This window comes from Copadichromis virginalis, linkage group LG17 (genome assembly GCF_057382275.1).
Source record: "Copadichromis virginalis isolate Kocher_CV1m ecotype Utaka linkage group LG17, C_Virginalis_male_GT1.1, whole genome shotgun sequence".
In the NCBI taxonomy this organism is placed as follows: Eukaryota; Metazoa; Chordata; class Actinopteri; order Cichliformes; family Cichlidae; genus Copadichromis; species Copadichromis virginalis.
This window is the reverse complement of record NC_140634.1, coordinates 39,898,620-39,910,519: the sequence shown is the minus strand read 5'-3', so window position 1 is coordinate 39,910,519 and position 11,900 is coordinate 39,898,620. Positions and strand designations below refer to the sequence as shown.

The window sequence follows — 11,900 nt, the reverse complement described above, 5'->3', positions numbered from 1 at the left end:
TTCAACCACAGAAGTGAACGGGAGACGTGGATGGAATTTGCAACACTAAGGTGCAACTTTTTGGTGTAATGCAACTTCTTTAAACTAAACACAGAGCGATAACTGTAAATCTATTTATCCATCTAAATTATTCGGGTGTGAGCTGCACAGCTTTTGAGGTGCCTGCTATAGACATACCTGTTTTCCTACAATATAAGCAGATGCCACTTGTCTACAAGTGCGTTTGAAAAACCCAGCAGCAATTAAAAGTGAAAAGCTCGAGAAAGAACCGGTAAATGCACCGTAAGTTGAAACAGGAAACTTCTCCTCTGTCCGTAAATAACACGATTCAAAGTAAAGACAGCGCGAGGTGGTGAAGCTGCTCCTTTGAATCTCGCGGTATTTGACAGTTTCCCTTCACTCTTTGACACTCGCCCCTCCCCTGCGCTCCGGGAATGCTGGGTTGTTTACATTACAGTCACACGGGTCAGCGTTGTGGTGATGAGGGGGGCCTAGTAGTGGAGAGTCTGTCCGAAAACACGTACACATCTCGCCTGGCTGTGCGGCACAGGCGCTCTCTGCGAGACAACTTTCCAGCTCAGTCACGGTGCCACGCAGGAACAGAGGCCCACCGAGTCCACTTCTCGCAGCGACCTTGGAAAGAAAGGGAAAGTCAAAACAAAGATAACCGCCATAACCATCAGGAAAAAGCCTCAGCGTGAAGAAGGAATAGCTTAGCAACTGTCTCCCACTTCCTGGTAAGAACTGACACGGCGTTAGCTGAAAGTGAACTTTTTGAAACTCAACTACTGCTAATGAACTCCTCGGAAGCTGTTGCCCTTTGCGCTTTAACTTCCTCGGAAAGTGACAGAAAAGGTTCGTAGTAGTCACCAGTTGCCCTTCAGACACAAGTTTGTCACTCATTTGAAGAAGTTTTTCGAAGTTCGCTAGCTAGGCTAGCTTGTTAGCTTCCTAGCATGTCGCTTTGCGGACTTTATCTTTATAAAACCGGACAGTCGAAGGTGTCAGCAAACGCTTCCAGCTGCTTTGTAACGTTTATATTACAATGTACGCAAAACGGCTTTGTGCTAAAGTGCTAAAGCGGCTAATCCTGCGGTGCCAACGTGACAGTGGACACTTGTTGCTACAATGTTACAGTCATGTTACACGTACTACACAACAGCTTTCAAACAGTAGTAATCGCACACCGCCTCGGTGATGTAGAAGAACACGACTGTCTTTACAGCGTTTCTTTACATCCTTGATTGTCAGTAGTTTATGATGTGAAGGTATTTTTCATGTCAAAGGCTTATTTTGTATAATGTGTCAATAGTGATGTGTTACGTGTCTGTCAACGTCGCTTACTATACTTGAAGTCTCAGCTGTGGAGGAATTCTTAGTCGAGTAGTATAACATCCACGAACATGACTGCAGCGGGGCCAAGGGTTGGATATGGAGTGGGTGCCTTTCATGAACCTCTGCTTGGCACCCATGCTCTGTAAATGTAAACCCAGTAGTTTACATACGCCCATACTGTAATTTTCCCCTGGGTGGAATTTTTTTTAATGTGTGACAACCAAGAGACATTTTGATAGAAAAAAAAATGAAGTCAAGTAAATAATTTTGAGGTTTGGACTGTTGGTCTCACGTTCAATAACAATGTGTTCTGATGTTTTATAGATCAAAATCTAAATTGATTTGTCTTACAATTATCACTGATAAGGGGAAAAATAATGCTCTTTTTATAAATTCAATAAAAAAATGAAAAATTTGAAGTGAATCTGCCTTAGTTTAGTTTCTTTTAGTTGTCATATGTGGGCTTGTGTTATTAAACTCAAGCCAAAGTAGTTGTCAGACAAATTGCAAATATATTATTATATGAAAGTTCAAAAAACAAACCCACCTCTGCAATTTCTTTTTTTTTAATCTAGCAAAACATGTAAAGGCGTATTACAAAACACTTGTTTCTTAACCTTTTAGTAATTTTTGGGAAAGGCATACGCGCTTCCAGCTGTCTTTTTGTTCCACGCTGCCAAACACAATAAAACTATACACTTGGTAGACGAGGTTTATTTGGAAGAGAGCTGCTAGTCGGTACAAAGAAGTAATTTATTCAAATAAAAAATAAATCGGAGATCAGGCCTTTCTCGTTTTACTTCCTTTGTTGTGAGTAACAGTAGTTATTGCAAAACCTTTACACACTCATGGCGTCCACAGTTTTGTTGGAACTTTGTAATTTCTCATCTTTAATTTTGAACGTAATAATATTAAAAATACAAATTATAATAATAATGGCATGAGTAGAAAAACAAGTTGGGGGGAAAAAGGAGTGAATACAAGCCAAAGGCACAGCAAACAAAACAAATACCACCAGATTTCCCTGCGCAGGTATGTGGGCGGCTTCATCTCCGCTAAGCCTAATCATCTCGGGGTCAGATGTAGGTTGAATGCAGTATCCCGTGCCACGTTGCTGTCGCTGCCTATCACAGCCAAATATTTCAGGCGTCGTACTATCACGTTTGGCTACGCTGCAGAGAGATGATTCAAACCAGAGTTAGTGGGAGCTGACATACCTTGTTGACCCAATTATTACTCACTTCTCTGTTGCCACATCCGATTATCGTCAGACAACAGGCTCGAGTCTGCCAGCGTCATCAGGTGATTGAGATGAACACTGGCTGGCTCTGTGAAGTTGACTATCAAGGAATGTGTCATGAACCGGATGATCAGAAAATGGCTGCCAAATGTTTGCATCAGTCTCTGTGATGAGGGATTTCTGCCAGTAACATCCCACTTTGAACGTGAGCTGATGAGAGGTGGATTACTTTTGACAGGCTCTGGCAAAACTTGGCTGTTTAGCCCCGTTCTGTTGTTTGGATTTAATAAAAGTGTTACAGTAGAAACTGAAAATTGTTCATATTAGAAATTATTTAAGTCATTATTTATTGTAAGAGACACTGACGATGCCATAAATTGAAGAAAAGTTTTGTTTTAGAAGCACAGACATGGATATTTGATGGCGCCCGGGGTCCCATACATGCACATTGTCTGATAGCAGCACGACCATCAGAGCGAGGACTGAAATGCCATTCATCGGTGTGGAGAAATGTGCGGCACTGCAGCGGTGATTTAGCACAGTGGAATTTACCAAATAGCTCAATCTTGTGTGAGTTTCCTGTTTTAGCCCTGAAGCCGCCCCCCCCTCCTGGATTAAAGATCAGATGAGACATTTGTCATCTGACCACTTTTAACAGTCATCTTGCCTTTGGGTTTTCACAGAGAACAGAAAAAATGTTGGCTCTTTTCTTTGCTTTCACAGAGCATATTTGAAGGAAGATGCTTCCCGAGGCCATTTTGAGCTACATTAAACGCTGTCTTTTGCATGATGTCAAAGACCTTGGCCAAGCATTGTGCAGAAAAAAAACTGGCAAAAGTAGCAGATCACTGTATAGGTTTCTCTGTTGTTCAGGTTTTGAGATTATTTGCACATAAAAAAATAGAAATATAATATAATGGCTAATATTTCTTTAAAAAAAGAGCATTTCAGTATTGAGTCTTTCATTTCCAGGCTTGGAGTTTAAAATAGGTTCTTTGGCAGTGAGAGTGGGATGTGTGAGCAAGCTTCACACTCCTTAAATTGCTGGCTCGTCAATATTTTTCATATCCATCTCCCCTCTTTGTTATCAGGGGTCGCTGATGTTTCAAGTATTCAAATATCCTTGGTGGATGCCTCGCAGCTCCTTACGTCACGGGAAACTTCTCAATTTCACTGTGGCACTGATGCCTTTTCTCATTGGGTTGTGTAATGCTCTGGGGGAAACCCACTACAAAGACATGCAAACACAAAATTACTGACCTAGGACCTCATTCAAAGTTTATGAAATGCTTTCAGTGCCCGTGGGTCAGCTAATGCTAGGACCGTGGAGTATCATTGAAATGAGAGGAAGGGTTGATTCACATCTTTGCTGTTCTCTTTTTTTAAACAGTCTCTGAAACCCTTTATGAAAGAACTGTGTTTTTATATAATCGCTCTATTAAAGCAATTAAGTAACTAAATGGTGCAATTATGCAAAGGTTTTTTCAGTGTACATTGAGAAAGTTAAACAAGACCTGTTTTAAAATAATGTTCATGTGCACAGCAGACAGAGCTTTAAATGAAGACTGAATAATTTCAGCACAGTTAGCAGTTTTGATTTGGAAATTGCTTTTTAATAAAGCTGCTGTAGGAGATAAGCGTGGCTCACGCTGTACACTCGTTTTCGTTTTGCACAGTTTTGCCAAATTAAGTAATTTGTGCAGGATCAGTAACTGACAGCACGTTTGCATTTTAACACTCTGTTTAGATGTTGGTAGACTAGCTGCTCATGCAGTGTACTGCAGATATTAAGTAGATGAACAGGTGTTTTCACAATGTATATTAGTTGGTTATCTATACACCTAGATATATTACAGTAGTCATATACAGTGCATTATTGCATTATTACTCATTTGTTTTACAATACCCCCAAATTGTAAGCATAGGCCTGTAAAATCCACTATTGATCAGGGCTTAGCCTGCAGGTTAAGTCAGTGTATGACTGAAGTACCAAAGCCATCTCGGCATATTGTGAACTGTGCTGTAAAGATGGTTCTCCAGCAGCTCCGTCGGATTTTTATCGGTGATCACTCTGCAGTCGTCCCCTCTCCCTCTCTATCGCTTTTGATTACCCACACACAAAAATACAAATCCCTCAGGATACAAATTCACTTTCACAGAATAATTACAAGATGCTATATGCCACAGTAAACAGCACATCAGTGACAGTGACAGTATGCATTTGTCATGAGATGAGACAAAAGCAGAATGAATTTGCTCTTATGAACAGAAAGAGAGGAGGATTTTTGTGTGTGTTGCATGCTGAGTGTGCTATGGGCATTTGTTCCAACCTCACCACAAATAAGCCTTAATGTTTCACACGGGATTTGCTGCCGAAGAGAGGAAATTTGTATTAGAACATTTTGTTTTGACAGATTGTCTGTTTTACCCTTCCCCTTTTTAGTGTGAAAATCTGGGGACATTTTTGCTCTCTCTTGCAGTCTTTGTTCTTTTTTTACAGTTAGTTTTTTTTCCATTTCTAGTGACGTCAGAGATAAAACTGCAGGATTCATTTTAGGGAACTTTTTTTTTTTTTTTGTCGTTGTGATCAACCATAAAATAGATGATTTGCACTGTGTTCACTGCTCCAAAAGAAAGGAAGTAAATGCCCCATTCAAATGCTGATACTACCCCATTACCATGATATCTTCAGAGCAGCAAGACTATCTTCTAAAAGGAAATTGCTGTGACCCGTTGCACTCAGAGATAGGGCTGTTGGATATAACGATATAGATCGGATGACGATATGAAAACGTCTGTCATTTGTTTCGTGGTGTCGCAAAATAAACTGTTTACGTCAATAATTTTTCATCGTTTTGATGGTCACCGTAGAATTTCTCTCTTGTATTTAACATAACCACACTACGGACGGACAAGGATATGTTTTATGCGTTGTTGTTAGCAACAACGACGGTAACACCATCGCGTGTCCGCTTGTTTATTTTCCACATAAACCTTTCACAATAAAGCTCAAGATCCTGTTGAGATTTTTCAAAATAAACGGAGTCACATGAAATAGTATGCAGAGTGTTTATGTATGAGAAACAAAAAAACAGCCGTCAGGTGCAAAAAAAAAAACCTTAGAAGAGGCTTTTCCCTGCAGCACGTCCTGTAATAAATACTCAGAAAGAAAATTGCAGCCGTTTCAACTTATGTAACACTGGACTCCAGGTAACGACGCCCAGCTGAAAACACTTCACGCAAGTCGAGTTGTTAGAGTTTGACAGAATTTACAGAAAATGTAAAATATTTGCGATTATATATCGTTGTTGGGACGATAAATGTCTGATATGAGATTTTGGTCATATCGCACAGCCCTATTTTAGAAATGTGTCACTTGTATTTCTAATGAGCCGAGTTGTATACAAACTTCTATAAAGCTGTTATATTATTTACAACTTGTAACGTAATGTATGCTTATTTTATCATGGTCAGGTGGTACATGTTGAAAATACAGACTTGTAATAATTAGGTGTAGATAAATATAGGTAGGTGACATAAATCACTTGGGTCGTAGCTAAAATGAAGAAAGGGTAAAACCATACTCTTTTATTTGAATCCGTTTCACGACGCTTCATTTACATGTGGGAGACATCTTTCTTCTGCCCCTCCTCCCCCCCTCTGTGTTTGTACCCTGACTCACTGCAGTCCTCTGTGGTCTCCCTGGTCTCTCGGTTTGGCTCGGGGCTTAGAGGCTGTGGTCAGTGCCTGAGGGCATCGAGAAGGAAGAGGAGTCGTAATGAAAAGGTCCTCTTAACTCCTGCTGCCAAAACTGCCCTCAATCCCCTTTGTCTCACTCTCTTTCCATTTCCACATCACCCATTTCTTCGATTTGTCCCATATTACTGCTTCTCATTTCAGACGCTCTCCCTGACCTTGGCCTCTGTGACTCCTAAGCCTCTTCCGTTAATCCTCATCAAGTTGCGGGCGTCCGAACATGTTGGTTTGATGGCTTTTCATAGTATTTACTCTGAGCCTGTTGCTAGTTATTATTTTAATAACACCATTTGAGAGGATTTGTTATCCATGCATTTATCACATGAGTCTCTCACAGTGAGGAGAGACTCATGTGATAAATGCATGGATAACAAATCATAGGTTAATATTAGGGGTGCAACGATACACAAAATTCATGGTTCGATATTTTTTCAATACAAAAAAATGTTCATGCCTTTCTTAATATGTAATTTATTAAAATTATAAATATATATTTTAACTCAAAAGTACAGTTTTTAAATTTAATGTTGCTGAAACAACAAAATAATAATAAAAAATAAATCTATCTGATTGAGGAATCCCTCATCTTTGGAAAAGAGAGTTTATTACAGAGAAATGGCTCTTTCAAAATAAAAGCTATGCTATACGCTTCTTCTGGGCTATATTCTCAGCAGCGTATTAAACATATCAGGTCCCCATAAGGAGAATCCTGTGCTAACGGCTGTAAATGACTCGGGTAAAGTTTGTAGCATGCATGCTTGTTGTTTTTGTCTTTGCACTAGGATGATGTCGGAGTAAATGTGCAGTCATATTCGTTGTGTTCCCACTAGCGCTGTCAGCGTTAATCTGAAATGACGTTAACGCCACAACACGGCAAATCTCCGTTAACGAGCTACCGCGGATCGCCCCGTGTGTGGGGCTGGACGGTGTCAACACGTTAACGAGCTAACTGCGCTAACACACTAGTTCCCACCCATGTAATTGAGCATTGCGTGGCACATCCGACATGATGTTTTACTTTTGTCCATCAGGGTCATGCTTCACATGAAGACCAAAATAGTTCCAAAGGCCAGATCTGAATGAGGGTGGGGGAGGTTCAATTTGCCATGTTGCAACGAGCTTAGCTTCTGTCTTGCTAGCTTGCGCTGCGCTCAGTGGATCTGCGCTCGACAGTGCAGCCTAGGCGGAGTAGTCGAACGCAGATCCACTGAGCTCTCAACACAGACAGCATCGTCAGAAGGAAAGTTGATAAAATAAATAAAAAATTTGTATTGTTCATACATATGCGTACCGAACCGAAAGCACTGTATCGAACTGTTCAATACCGATACGAGTATCGTTGCACCCCTACTTAATACTGGTGTTCGGTTGGTCAAAGTCAAGGTAATTTTTTTATAAAGGAGCAGTTTTGTGGCTTCAGTGAGATTAATCTGGGCAGAGTGAGACCGTGAGACAAAGTCTGGAAGTGAGTTTTTGCGCCAAGACAGTTTATTTTCTTGCTCAAAGAGTTTTTATGGCATGCTTCAAAACAACTGTGGCTTTGAGTTTGTTGAGCAACTCGAGATACAGGAAAGATACAAAGTTACAATGTTTGACGTGCCCCTGTGTAGCGGCGTGCTGTCAGACGTGTGCCATGTTGACAAATGTTAGCGGGTCTGACTTGGTGCAGACAATCGACTCAGGCGCACATTCAGACATGATCGGTCTGAGTGCATGCACACACAGAGACCCTGCTCTTAATGACGGCGAGAAGTACACATTTAAAAGCATGGTGGTTTCACTTCATGAGGGTTGTTAAACCACAACAAGTCCTATCTGTTTATCTTCCCCTCAAAAAGCAGGCATGTCTGAGTAAAGCTAACCTCTATCAGGATGTTGTCACTTTAACAGACTGATTAAGCCAGCAGTGCTACACATCTTAACTGGAAATGTCTCAACTCTGTCCTCTTGTTCTTGCTTTACCTCTCCTGGGAGTCCTTTCTACCTGGGGCCTCGCCTCAGTCTCCTCCTTCCTGCCCTGTCTGGCCCACAGTCTGGGAGGCTCGCAGCCTGACTCCCCCAGAGCAGCAGGAAGCTGTAGCAGCAGGAGTTAGGCCTGCGTGGCACTGCCGGCTGGCTCTGTCAGAAGTCCTGCCAAGTCAAGGATGAGAGACCTTTGCCAGTGTGGTATTGGGGCATCAAATAAAATATTTTACAGATGTCTGATGGCAGACGTCGGGAGACAGCAGAGGCTTACTCGGGCCTAGAGTACGGGGTCTTTAAAGTACAAATGATGAGTGTTAATGTATATGTGTTTAGTATTTATGATAAAGAATATGTGTTTACTTATAAATGAAGGAAAAGGCTGAATAAAGTGGTCCCTGTAGGCCGAGGCTATCAGGAAGTAGGCGTGTGGCAGGAGGAGGGAGGTAACGTGATCTGATTTTTGGTTTGGCTGCAAACAGAGTGATTGATTTGATTTGGTTTGGTTATGTTTGAAGAAGAGGAGAATCCGATGCTGCTGAACTGTGAGTGCTTGGCTGGGTTCCCAAGCAGTTCTGGCTTGACAGTTTAACAGTGAATATTTAACATTGCACCACACTGCGAGGCTTGGCTGTAAACAGCAGCCAGCAAGCAGCAAAGCAGGAAAAGCTTGCGTGACACTGGGCCTTGGTTGTGAAGCCCACCTTAAAACAACACACAAGCAGAAAGCTCATCTTGAAGTTGTGATTTTAGAAAAAGGCAGATGGCATGGGCTGGTGGTGTCAAACTGTAAAAAAAACCCCACCAGGATACCCTGATGAAAGCAGCTCCCGCGTGCTTTGAACAGCGAGTCTGTCATGGTTGGTGTCTGCTGTGTGGCTCCAGGTCAAACTGTGATACGCAACTCCTGGAATTTGCGCTTTTTAAGTTTTTTTATGTTCAAATCATCTGAGGGAGAAAAAAAAACAGGTGGGAAAAACAGGAAGTCTCATTAATATTAATATTGTAATGTGTGAAAGAAAGAGGCAGGAAAGACCTATCTGATTTAGCTGCTTTCAACCCCTGTTGGGGATCTTCTCTCTTTCCATCTCTCCTTTTTTTCCCCTTTTGCTTCAGTCTTTCTATGCAAATATCGGTAACTGACATTTTCATTTTCGGAATATTGTCAACTCTATTCTGGTATAAATAAACCTGACTTTGGTAAAGTATCAGATATACTACATGCAAAAGAGTGAAAGATTGTGCCAGGTCTGCTAAACACCTACGCAATTTATACTTTTAGCTTGCTAACAAAGCTTGATTGCATTAGCAGCCCAGATGTCGCACCCATCTTTTATGTACTGTATTTTTCGGACCATAAGGTGCATTAAGCTAACCTCGTATTGTGGATGGATTATCTCAGTTGTTCTCCTGACTGAAGTTTGGTCCGTTTACAGCATCCTGCCATGCGATTGCATTTGTCTCTAACCATCAGGAACCTTCACGTTAACTTTTATCGAGTGGAAAAAAGTTAGCGTTCATCCGGGTCGAGGTCAGTAAGCACAACCAGAATTCATACATAAGGCACACTGTCGATTTTTGAGAAAATTAAAGGTTTTTCAGTGCGCCTTATAGTAGGGCTGTTCGATATAACGATATATATCGGATGACGATATAAAAAAACATCTATCGTTTCATTTTACTCTATCGTTTGTTTCGTGGTGTCGCAAAATAAACTGTTTATGGCAATGTTTTTTTATGGTTTTGATGGTCACTGTAGCGGTTATATTAATTCATTAAAGTTCTCTCTTTCTCTTATATTTAATATCACCACACTACGGACGGACAAGCGCCTGTTTTTATGCGTTGTCGTTAGCAACAACGACGGTAAAAGCATCCACATAAACCTTTCACAATAAAGCTCAAGATCCTGATCCAATCTAATGTTAAAGTGACCAGAGTGATGTCTGAAAGACCTCCAGACCTGGAGCTGTATGCCTGTGGTTGTGTTTGTGCAGTTAACATACATGAATGAAAGCACTCACAGTAAATTTGATAATAATTTGAAATGTTAGAATAAAGTGACCTTTGTCAGCCTTTGTGTAACTGTCATCCTGGACAGGACCACGAGGTGATGCTCATCAAATAATCCCAGAATACGCACATGCGCTCAGTTTTAGAAATGTTAAAGATCACATTACATATATTTATGTTGCAGTGTGATGGGACACAGCTCTACTGGCTAGTAATTAATGTTGAGTGGAATCCCAAACAATTCTTATAAATGAAACACAACAACAGGAATTCCTAATTTAATCTCCACACAGTGGTATCGTGTGCAACAGTTCATAACTCCTGCATGTGACGCTCGGTGTGAAAAGTAATCGGATACATTTGTTGCATGAAGATGAGTCGAGGGCATTTTGATTCAGCTGTCATTCTGTTAAGCTCCACTTGGCTTTGATTTCTAGAAATGAGGCTGATTTGTGGAGTTTTACAGATGCTGGGTAAATATAGGGCACAGTCCAGCCTCCGTGTGAGGGATGGTGGAACAGGTCTGACATCTCTCATGAACTGAAAAGGGAAATCCCTTCAGGCACAGACTAGAGAGGAGGCATAAGGGAGGAGGGCGAGAACGGAGAGAGGTGCGACCCCTTAGGGGTAACGGTATTCTCCGATCGTCAGATCCTTACACATACTCACATACAGCGATGCTCTGTCGGCGTGCCAGGTAATGCGCTCATGCAAAGAAGGACGAGTGCCTGAGGAATAAAAATAAACATTGAAATGTTTGTGTGTGTAGTTATGCTTCTGTGCATGTTTTATTCTCATGTGCAAGTTTATGTTTTTATATGATATCGGGACCAAAATTGGGAGTTTTTGCCAACTACAGTCGGTGTACTGCAGCCTGCTCACAACATGGGTCAAATGGCGTTACCAGGCTTGTTTTACTTGATTGCATTGCTGCATTAAAAAAAGGACAGAACATACATGTCTTCCCTGAAATACTTGCATGTAATGGAGAAGTTGTGAGGAGAGAAATGAAACAGGGCTCGCAAAATCGCTAGCCGGACGTCCCGGGGCTAGCGATATCTCCGGTCGGGCGACCAAAATCTATCTCAGCCCAGCCCGTCGGGCTATATGGTGGCCCGAGGGGCAGGGATGAGATAGATTTTGGTCGCCCAAGTGGAGATATCGCTAGCCCCGGGACGTATTTTATTTTGAGATATACCCGGGCAGAAATGTGGTGCTGCTTTTATATAGTTTGATTTATTCCGATTTATTTTCTGTGCCAACTTGTTGACACGGCTGCGACCGAGTTAAACCTGGTTTTCTAACTGCAGCCCCATTTTTAATCATCTCACAGTCTACAATCGTCATATTCAGAATCTGTTGCGCTGGTAGAAGCAGCTTCAGCTTAAAGAGTCGCCCTCCCTGGCAGCTTGATAATAGAATAGAATAGAATAGCCTTTATTGTCATTGTACAGAGTACAACGAAATTGGAGTGCCACTCCCTTGGTGCAAGATTCAATAATAAATATAAATGTAAAATATAAAAAGTACAAAAAAAACAATCGTAAGTACTCAAACAATAGTATGTACAATATATACAGGATAGCAGCATTAA

General features: G+C 41.3%; 1 protein-coding gene across 2 annotated transcripts in view; it reads left to right on the top strand.

Annotated features, from left to right (window-relative positions):
* The first annotated feature begins 394 nt into the window (after window positions 1-394).
* nek7 (NIMA-related kinase 7) overlaps window positions 395-11,900 on the top strand; it is a 65,219-nt gene continuing 53,713 nt past the window's right edge. The window contains exon 1 of one of the 2 annotated variants that reach the window (XM_085436126.1): window positions 395-737. The gene's annotated coding sequence lies outside the window, so the exon portion shown is untranslated. The other variant, XM_085436127.1, reaches the window with a different exon arrangement.